Below are 11,509 nucleotides of genomic sequence, written 5' to 3' on the forward strand. Positions count from 1 at the left end.
GGAGTGGCGAAAACTTTAAAGTTAAAAATTAACCCCATCTGTCAATATCTGACTGGAATGGGAAACAGTGTCATGGTACCTATTGATTGTTGTTCCACTGTTATGTACACCCCAAAAATGACTATTAAAGTGGATTTTGTCGTGGTTCCTGATGGATCTATCCCTGGAGGTTATGTTGACGACCTCATAGGATTAGATGTACTTCAGCGACCAGGAATCAAAATAGAAATTAGTGATAGTAAAGTTGATATAATTTATGACTCTCTGTGCATCAATCGTGTACTGAGTATTCGTAATTTTAATGAAAATTTTATTGATGTGTCAGGACTGGACGAGCGAATTAGTTTTTCAATAAAAACAATTCTCAAAGCCATCGATAAGCTGTTAAAAAGTGTACCGATCCCAAGTCAGTATGATGTCATCGATGCTGATAATGCCCGAGAAAAGGTGATTAAGCGTTTAGAAATCGCCACCGAACGAGCAGCTGATTATTTTAACAGTAAGCGGGCTAAAGCAGTGTTGTACTCTGTAGGTGATTTGGTAGCCGTGCAAGACAGTCAATTGGCGGGCGGTGGCAAATTAAAGCCTAAGTTTCAAGGTCCCTTTCAGGTGATCCATTGTTTAGAAAATGAGGGATATGTCTTAAAGCGAACAAATGGGCAGCGTAGAACAACGGTGGCAGCACAGGAGCAACTGAGACGTTGGCCTGAAGAAGTTTGTAATGTTTGGTGAAAGTTCTCTGTTTAGCAGGCATAATTTTAAAAGTTCCCTGTGTAGCAGGCATAATTTGAAAAGTTCCCTGTTTAGCAGGCATAATTTTGAAAGTTCCCTGTGTAGCAGGTATAATTTTAAAATTTCCCTGTATAGCAGGCATAATTTTGAAAGTTCCTTGTTTATCAGGCATAATTTTAAAAGTTCCCTATATAGCAGGCATAATTTTGAAAGTTCCCTGTTTAGCAGGCATAATTTTGAAAGTTCCCTGTTTAGCAGGTTTGATTTAAAAGTCCCCTATGTATAACGTAATTATTTTGGTATGTGGTAAGAATGTGACACTAAAATCATAATGGTAATCTTTACGCTTATATTTTGTTTCTTTTGTTATTGTTTAGGTGCAGCCTGACTGTGGTCAAGCAGACCAACAATGATGACGGTGCGAGGACGCCCCAGTGTCAGGAAGGCCGTGTTAGCACAACACGGTTCTTATCTACGATTTCCTGGTATGTCGGTATGCCGACCCAGTATGCCGATGCTGCAGATTCGGTTGTTTTATAAAAATTTATATTCAGTCGGACCGCGATCAGTTTAACGCCAATATATTTTGTTACATTTGTTAATTATTATACCAGTTTATTGAAAAGTAGTGTGTTTTTCTAGGTGAAAACAAATTAAATCTTACATACTTTTAGATTCTTTAACCATTGTTTTCAATATACATTGGGTCGCATGGATTTCTTGGTATATCGTTTGCTGGTATTTTCTCTAAGTAATAACAGATTTAATAAAGAAAAAGCAATAATTAAAACAATTGGTAGAGTAAATGATTATGACGATAAGATTATTGATAAGCTGATTAGAAGACCTAGGTTAAAAACTAACCTTTAAAACTCTACACCACATTTCAAAAAGATGAACATAATCAAAATTTCGTTGCAATATCATATGATCCTATCTTAACGAGAAGCTTTGATAGAGTTTTTAAAGACTTAGGTCTTAGAATGGTCTATGAAAGTTCGGACAAGTTATATTGTCATCTTTTAGGAAACCCAAAAGATAAAATAAAGATCAATACAAAGATCGGGATCTATGAGAATTACAACGATTGCGATAAAAAGTACATAGGACAAATCAGATCAATTAATGTCAAATTTAAAGAACACGTAGCTCACGTGAAATATGGAAGAGTTGAAAAGTCAAATTTGGCTTAGCATGTTTTAAATACTGGTCACTTTGTAGATAAAGATACATTTAAAATTACTTAAACCAGTTAATAACAATAGAAAATGATAGATGCATACGAAAGTTTAGCAATAATTAAAAATTCAATTTCATTTTTCATCATTTCAAAAAAACATTCTTAACAGGGATAAAGGTCCAATCCCTTAGAGTCAATTATATAGTTTAGTTAGTGTTTAAGACTTGTTCGGCCATGCTTCATTGCATTTTCTACCCTATTAGTTACATCATTAGTATATAAGGCCATTTGTATGTAGTTTTAGTTTAGTTTCAATGTTCTCCCGAAGATGCTAACATTGTTAGCGAAGCACGTGTCGAGAGTAAAATAAAGCGTATTGGTTACTGGTAAAACGGTCTCTTAATTTCAATTGCTATAGTTGTTTTTTTTTTTTGAGAAATAACAAGTATTCATTATTTTTGTTATTTTTTTTTTGAATAATTGGAAATGATGTTTTGTTTAATTAGGGTTATGTTTTTCTAAGTAGGAAGTTTAATAAACTTGTTGCTTTTTGTGTACATACACTTTTCAACATGACAAAACAGTTTTACCACTTACCAAAACTCTTTATTATATTCTCGACCGTGTTAAAATTAGCATTTTCGGGAGATTAAAACTTATAAAGTTTATTTGAAACACGTGTCGAGAATAAAGGAAAAAGTTTTGGTTAGTGATAAAACTGTTTTGTGATTTCAGTGTCACACCAAAGAATCCAACCATAGGAATATATGTTTTAACATACCTACGTGTATTAAATTACTTTTTAAAAGTGGTAAAATATGAATGTCTATTTAAATATTAAAGCGTTTGAAAAATTAATAAATAATTTTCAAGTAAATTGAGGCCTGACGAAAGGAAAGATTGATAGTCTTCAATTGTCGGGCCACAAATTTTGTAGTATTATTATACAAAAATGAACCGCCCTTAAAACCGTTCGCTGAAAAAGACTGCTGTTGTCTACCGAATGTTTTATAAGTGACTTAGTACATAATATACACAATAAAAATACAAAGTCACAAAAAGTATGTATATGTTTAAATTAGGTACATACCTTTATAAGAATATGATGAGATCTGTTTCACTGTTATTTTTTCGATGCATAAAAACACGTTTGAAAAGATGTTGAAAAAAACAGTCTATTATTATTTTTGAAACCTTGCATCATGATGCCTAGTTAAAAAATAAGAACCGTGAAATTTGTTGAAATTAATTGAAAAATTGTGAATACAAAATAGTGTATGCCCAAAGAATAGAAAATATTTTTTCTCTATGCAGCTGGAAATCGATGCGCTTGTAGAACTACCAAAACATTCAATGAAACGCATCAAAGGAAACTTGGGCCACAAATTAGGGTAAAAAAAAATTTTCCCTACAATATTTAATTTTTTTTTAAATTCGGAGAAAGACGCTTTTAATAGGAGAATTGAATTTTGCGAATTGATGTATTAGCGTATTGACGAGGATCCCTATCTACTTAAGAACATATTATTTAGTGAAAAATCAATTTTTTTCCTAAATGGACTTATCAACTATAATTTTCGGATACTTAAAATTTTAAGTTACGTTTTGTTTAAATACGGTTTCCTCGGGGGAAGAGACTTCAAGAATCGAATTGCTCGGTAATATAGAGGTATTAACTGACAAACATTTAATCTTTATTATCGTCTCTCGGCGTACATTTTAATATGACTAAATATATTTTAGTACGATTTAATAAAATAAATTCTTAAAGTTCTTCTCTAAAGTAAATAAACGTGTGTATTTTTAACACACCTTTTTACATCCTAATTACTTATAAGTCAATTAACGTTTTTTAATTACCATTGGGCGGCATGGTTTAATATACCCTGTAACATGTTACGTGCAATGTTACGTTGGAATAATTTAATATATAATGACCTCAATATTCCCTTTTACTCATAATATGGCGAAACCTAAAAATCTATAGTACCATTCCCTTGCTCAGAGTGTGCATAGACGACATTGGCTACTGGCTGTTCAAAAATGGCTTTAGGCGACTATCTACGCATTGCGGTGCTTAAGGTCTTCACTCTCTATATTGTAAGGTGGCCATTGTTAGGAGAACAATGTATTTTGTAATTTTTATAAGAATTGATTTATCACTTGTATTATGTATCACCTGAACTGTATGACCTTAATAACGCAATTTTGTAGAAATGTTGTTATCGTCTATTTACAGGAACTTACTTGGAATGTTATGCCAGCGACCGGTATTTTATACATTCCGTGCAATCCTTATTTTTTTTTTATATAAAATTGATTTTTTATTTATTTGAACCGTAATTTTTTTTGAGTTCCAGTGAATCAACGTGTTTCCTTGTTGAAGAGACCATGTTTGGCTTTCTTTCTGATCTAAACAGCCGATCGATCAAGTTGTCTTAAGCCATATTTTGTGCCGACCCATAATCTTTGAGCTTCTTTTTAATTAAGAAGGCATCACATACACGAGAGGTGAGTACCACAGATATTATATTAAATTTATTCCTTTCATTGTTTATTTTTTTTAATTTGATTTAACTTTTCTGTAAATATGTGTTGTAATGGTGTTTACTGGCGCTTACTAATTTCTTTAATCCCCTCTCGATCTTCTGGGTTATTCATAAAGTTTGTAGTTGGTTATTCAACCATTATCTCGGGCGCCACCCTCAAGTTTAATGTGGATGAGGAACCACGGCCTATCGGGTAGCCTTTAGACAGTGGAGAAAGTAATCCAGGTCTTCTGTGTGAGTAAAACAATAGGCAACATTGTAACAAAATCACATTTATTCATCCCCAAACCTAACATGTCATCTCTTTGCTAACACTTCTTAATAAGCCTTACATACGGCCAAATTCAATACGGTACGGTGCGGGAAGAGGAGGGGTGCAATGAAGAGAACCCATGTCGGTAAGCAAAATGTAAAAGCGGTGCGGTAATTTATGGCAGTTAATAAATGGATCAGATACAGCCCAAGGAAAATAAAGCATAAACCAGTCGGTATTAATCGGAATGGTAAGCGGTAAGTCACCCACGGGATAATTAAGCGTTCTAATATGGAAAATAAATCCGGTCGCTCGTAACCTTGGCCAACTGTTAAAATATCGGTAGACGCCATCTTAATTATGTAGGTAGAAGATGGCAATGTTGTCAGGTTGGGAATAATGGGATAATATTTAATGCAGGGTGCTATCTCGTAACGGTCCAACACGTAGCCCTCTGCACTTTATTAAGGAATACACAGTGTTATCCCGTAACGGTCCGGCACGCAACCCCGTGTATCCTGTGGACACTGGGATAATGTCCAATGCAGGGTGCTACCTCGTAACGATCCGACACGTAGCTCCCTAGCACTGTCTAAGGAATACACAGTGTTACCTCGTAACGGTCCGGCACGCAACCCCGTGTATCCTGTGGACACTAGGAATAGGAAAAAGGGATTTGCCAGCCTTCTTACCTACTATACTTAAATGCTGGCAACAGCGGTGGAGCGATGTACGGTACTGTGGGTGGGGCTTACCTCGGTCGGTTACTGCTGGCGCTTCGGTCGGACTGTTCTCAGCGGACTGCTACTCAGCGGCCTCAGTGGACTCCGGCTGATGATGTGTTGCACTGATTCCTCCGGACTAGAGTCGAGGCTCTTGCCGGTCTTATGGTAATGCTTTGCTTGCTATTTAGGCGCCTATCTTTTTATTATGGGTCGCATCTAGTGATGGTATAAAAGACCTGCACCTGCTCTTTTGGATGTGCATCGGAGTTGTTGATGGCCCGGGTCGACAGAATTGACTACGTGGGATTTGGGTGAGCTTATATTTATATGGTAGGAGGTGGGCTGCCATTGGTCACGAGTCCAACAGCAGTCTCCGCCCCCCCCCAGAACGATCTTGATGTGGCCATTTAGAAGCGGTCGGATTGGGATGACCTTGAGTACGGTTTGGTTTGGATTTACAAACGGAGCGTATTTTGTTGTTTACTTTATTTATTTATGCCCGGTTTTCACTCATGCCACAGAGCGGTCCCTCAATTACAGTGTTTGGTTTAAAAACTCGCTGTTCAGGGCTTGTTTTCGTGCCGTTTTAGTAAAAGACAAAATATTTTTTTGAATCTCAGGATGGTCCATGCTTTAAGACTTTCCTTGTCGATAATTAAATAAATAAAAATAACAAAAGTAAAATAAATAAACAAATAGAGAAAACAAAAAGATTGATAAGACCCTCAAGTCACTTAGTTAGCCCCTAGGAGTAGTGTAAGTGCTGGGTTATCGTTTAGAGTGCTTAGTTTAGTTATTAAATAGTCTATTTTTTTATTTATTTCTTCGTCAGGCAGACTTAGTAGAAAAGGTATGTTATTGTTTTTTATGCTGTTTAGATTTTTTGTGTTCCTATTAGGCAATCCGTTTGACAGATCTGAGGTGCCCGCCCCCAATATGTCCGCCATAGGCTCCGCCCCCTTAATATCCTGGTTCCTGTTGAGAGATTTCTTTGCTATATCTGCAAAAGTGCCTGTGTTTCTTTTGGCTTTTATGAAATTTGGATTTTTGGGGCACCGCCAGAAGTAAGCCGGGTGCTCTCCATCGCAATTGCAACACCTCGCCGGTTGTTTTGTCTTTTTGACATTCTGTATAGAAATGGTCTCCTTTACACTTATGACAACGCGGCTTGGCGTTGCAATTGCTCATGGAGTGCCCAAACTCTTGGCACTTATGGCATTGCCCCACTTGTCTTACGTTGTCTATGGTGAATGACTTTAATCTCTCAACACGCACTCTGATACTAAGGAGAGTTTCAACCTTGAAAATATCGTCTTGCTCTTCAACAAGAAATCTTATTAAATCCGTCTGCCTTTTACGCCCCGGTCCCGTCCTAAACCAGGAAAGTTCTTTGGGTGTGAAATCCATTTGGACCAATTCATCATTGATCTCATTAAGATTGAAGTTGTGGTCGAACCCCCTGAGGACCACGTTTAACTTTCTATCCTCCTCAAGGAAGAAGGAATGGTACTCAATGCCTCCCTCCTTGAGGAGTTTAGTGAGACTTCTGTGATCTTGAGGGGTGACAGGAAAGACTGCCAACCCCAACCTTTCTTTTTGAATTTTTGAAAATTTGATGTTGTTTTCCACTATTAATTTGTATTTATGGGCCCAGTTTTTGGTGTCCCTAATAACAACTTTCGGTACTGTAGAAAGGGTGGGTTCGGCACTCCTTCTCTTCCCTGCAATTGAGAGCCCGCTCAGTGGCATATAGAGTGGGTTTTTTGAGTCTTTGTTGGCATTTTCTTTGTGTCTCCCTGCCACACCCGAGGTGGATGGGATCTCGCTTTCATGTGTGTCCTCCCGGTCGGAGCCAGCTAATTCGTCACCCCTGGAGGCGACGAAACAACTGCCTCTTCCCTAGGGCGCTTTCTTGGTTGTTCTGCGTTATTTTTATTAGAAATGCGATCCTCTATTGCCCTCAGGTGCGCAGTGAGATTTTTATTGTTTTCTATTCGCGATTTGTTCTCTTTGGTAATCCCTTCAAGCTTTTGGGTCAGAACAGAGATCTGACTTTTGGAATATTGATTTTTAGACATAATTATATTTATTTGCTCTTCAAACGATGCAATTTTGTTATTTAGTTCAACTATTTTCAGATCTCTATCATGAACCTCCTGCTGGAGTTCCCTGTTTCGCTTCTCCACGAGCCTCACCTTCTCGCGCTGGAGAGGCAGATCCACTACTGAACCCTATCCCCTTGGGATGTGCGGGTCGGGAGTGGTTTTTGAGGATGGTTTAGTGGTTCTAGTGCTTTTAGGACAGCTTTATCATGGGAAATGGGTTTCTTGAATCTTGAGGATAAGGATAAGGATGAAGATGAGCCCTCCGATGACTTACCTCGGTCGTTTTTTTGTCTGCTGTCATCGCTTTTGGTGGAGAAATCAGTGAGATGTTTGTTGAATTGTTAGTAAAACAAAGAGACCTTTATTTATTAATTGATGATTGAGGACGGAAAAATTAGCTTATGAATGCAGTTCTGTGTTGTCTGCTCAACTCAACTGCCAACTGCAACTGCCCCAACTGCCAACTGCCTGCGGACTCCGGCTGCGAACTCGTGCATCGCGTTATATAGAGCACGGGCATGCGCGGTACTTATTAAACGCGGTGACAGTAGTAGTGGTGCTGAGGTATTGAACGCGATGATAAATTAATAATTAAGGCGGTCGTGCGTTTATTAACAAAATAGAAACTTTCCTAACTTTACTGGGCAAAGCTTAGTTGTCAATATGAATCTTGAAAATTATTATTTATGTTGGAAAAAGAACCGAGTAATTCTATACATAAATAAGAGAATTACAGAAAATTTAGTAACTTCATTACAGTGTAATATCAGTCATTTTATTTTTCTGAATTATGAGGTCATTTGCATTTTTATTTTAGCTCATCGGCTGCTCTATTTAATCAGCTATTTGCTATATTCTGTTTCTTTGTGTCATAATATCTGCTATATGATATTTAGTGGAGATTAGCTGATTAATTTGAAGTGGACTTAGAGTTATCTAGAGGGAGTGCGACAAATACCTAGAGTATCGTATGGCATAAAAAAATTAGATGTACTTAATAAGAAGTTAACCTATCCTAAATGCCATTTAGTACTTCCAAAATAGTTTTTGGAGAAATAAAATTCAAGAATTTTCTCTCGCAAAATTATTTAGCCCACTAAATACGTCTTTTTAAATAGTTTTTTAAAGATAAATCAGAAAAGATTTGCATGGCAGGAAGAACTTGGTTTTACAGCAACTCAAGGTTTGGAGCGTTTAATGAACCATCAATAAAAAATGGTCCTATATAAGGTCACCCAAAATACCAACTCAATCGTTTTATTTTTGAGGATACTGAGTACCGAATTAAATACTTTTGTGTTCATTTTTCCCACCTCAATATTGAACAACGAAAGAATTGTGCTTATAAGAAATTTTAATTTTCTTTGACTTTTTCCACCATGGTTTTACAATCATTTCACACAAATTTTATTCATTGCCAGTTGCCACTGGTTTTCGGGAATTATTTCTAGAGTTTTTAAATATCTAAAATATTTGTACCCATGTCTTTTTCAAATACTGGTAACAGTTTTATGGACTACACCTAGTTTCTCTCCAATACTTGTACTTGATTGTACTGAATCTACTTCTAGAGCACAGCTAACAATTTCTTTCAATTGTTCTTGCTCCTAAATCTTTTCGATAAATGATTCTTGCACTTTAGTATAGTATTTATATTTAAAATTCGATTATTTCAAAACAATTTACATTCAACATTATTTTATTCACATTTAACACATTTTTTTGCATGTAATTGATCTATTTTGAAATGTAATTAGATCAAATCTTTACATTGTACTGCTGAATTGCCTCCATAAAATCATTTATTAACTTGAAATTTTTAGGAAGGAGTATAAGCAGCGATGAAAAGTACAAAAAATAATAGCGCTTTAAAATTCAACAATGCAGCGCGTAGTCATGCAGTAAAATGAGGCATGCCGACATTATTATTGTTATATCAGACAAACGGAGGTGGCCGCTGGCCAACTTGTAGTATATTATTTGAAATTTACTTATCTGCGCCTATCACGGAGTACATAAGTAAATAGAAAATTTGCATTTCATAGCTAAAGTGTATGATGAGAGAATTAAAAAATCCAGGCTCTACTATCGTGAATTAATAATACCGCTCACTTCCAGATGGTACACGGAGAGTAAACTACAAGCAAAGTCTATATATTTTAAGTCATATATTTCTACATTTGAAATTATAGACTTTGCTACAAGTAATATACACGCCTTAAATTCGCATATTATAATGAGTGTGTCAGTACAATTAGTGTGTTTTATTTATCATATATTATAGGCTTAAAGAACCTTGAATATGATTGGAAAAAAAATCTATTAAATATATACATGAGGGTTGTAACTAACACTTTTTATGCAAAATAATCAAGAAAATCACTTAGCAATATATATCCTAGTAAAATTTATATTTTGTAATATATTTATACATTAAAAATTAAATATGCTAAAGGTAGTGTACATGATGAAAACTTTAAGGTAGTGCTCATGTAACTCTTAAACATTCTTCAAAAATATTATTTGGTCCCTGTCTGAAAGGAAGAAATAAACGTAGCGAATTATCATTCAAAATGTATCAGAACAACACTAACAAGAATCACTTGGGTAACAACTATTCTGTTGGTTAATATGACCTTGTAAAAGATGCACGATCATCGGTAAAGCAATCTTGTGCGAAACATTTGGTTAAGCAATTATTAAATTCGTTATTATTACAAAAAAATAAAATTATTTGAACCATGAAAAAATTGACAAATAACTAATGGAGAGTTTGCACCATATACGATTGAAATTTATTTACCCTTAATATCTTTCTTATTGTTTCGTAAGATATTCGTGCCTACTCCTGCGTGCCACTGTTTCGAATGAGGTGGTTAGATTTGCAATAATGGTGCCTAAAAGTTCTATTTGTTCTTGCTTTATTTACAACGCCTGCAGTAATTTATATTTTGTTACCAATGTAGACAGTTTCATTAAACTTAGCGACTATTGCCAAGACATATTTATGAATTGAAATATAACCTGAAAGAAAGGCTAATAAATAATCGTAATATATTAATCATATCAAGAAAATTATTAAATTTTTATTGTTAAGATTTAATTTATATATTTGACGTATTTTATTTCGATATCAAAAACTTTTTACTTTACGTACAGCTTTAAAAAGTAAGCCTTGTAACAAATACTTAAGAAACTCAAGTGCAATCGTTTGAGGGTTAAATGTTTATTTTCGTTTAGTTGTAGCGTTTTATTTTTCTACTCCTTATGTTCACTAACGCTCCATTGACATTCCATTAATAATTTCAGTCAACTTCTTTTATTCATATTTCTTTAAATTCACACTGTCAATGACACATTACTACTGTAACGCATCACTCCTGGTTTAATTATTCATGCTTTCTGTTGACAGTCCGTCACTTTTCTGATTGGTCTTAATGAATGTTTTCTCTGATTGGCTGATATTGACAGGTCAGGCGAGAGGTGGGGTTGTTACTGATTTAGTCGGTGCTATGTCCATTTTTCGAGGACTTGTTTCCGTGTTGCAGGTAGAAGCGCACGTAAAAGGCCAGTTTTTTATTTCCGAAGTTTGTGAAGCAGGAAGTGGCCAATATGGTTTGTAATTTATAGTCCTTATTCTTGTTCCTTTAGGGAACCGTTTAATTCATAATTCTGGTGCAGGATGCCCAAGATTTTGATGGATAGAGAATGTAACTTAGCAAGGGTTTTACTTTTCCGTTGTTTCAATTGTTGATGGCTGCAGGATTTTGATTTCCCCGGGAAATTGCTGAAAGCGGTGGAGCTTAAGCCAGAGTTAGAGCTAGTATTAGAGATTCTTAGTCCGGATAGCTAAGCTCAAATGGCATACATTCACAGCCTTGATTTTGAAGGCTAGCTGTTCATTTCTTGGAGGAATACACAGGCCAGTTTATTCCATTTATTTAAATATTACTAACCATAGATTT

At 35.6% G+C, this 11,509-nt stretch overlaps 1 long non-coding RNA gene across 1 annotated transcript; it reads left to right on the forward strand.

The window, feature by feature from the left end:
- Positions 1-210: 210 nt before the first annotated feature.
- On the forward strand, positions 211-1,357 carry LOC126749170 (uncharacterized). The gene is made up of 2 exons (XR_007664915.1): positions 211-714; positions 1,110-1,357. It is a non-coding gene; the product is annotated as an uncharacterized LOC126749170 (long non-coding RNA).
- Positions 1,358-11,509: the final 10,152 nt, after the last annotated feature.

This window comes from Anthonomus grandis, chromosome 22 (genome assembly GCF_022605725.1).
Source record: "Anthonomus grandis grandis chromosome 22, icAntGran1.3, whole genome shotgun sequence".
Taxonomy (NCBI): domain Eukaryota; kingdom Metazoa; phylum Arthropoda; class Insecta; order Coleoptera; family Curculionidae; genus Anthonomus; species Anthonomus grandis.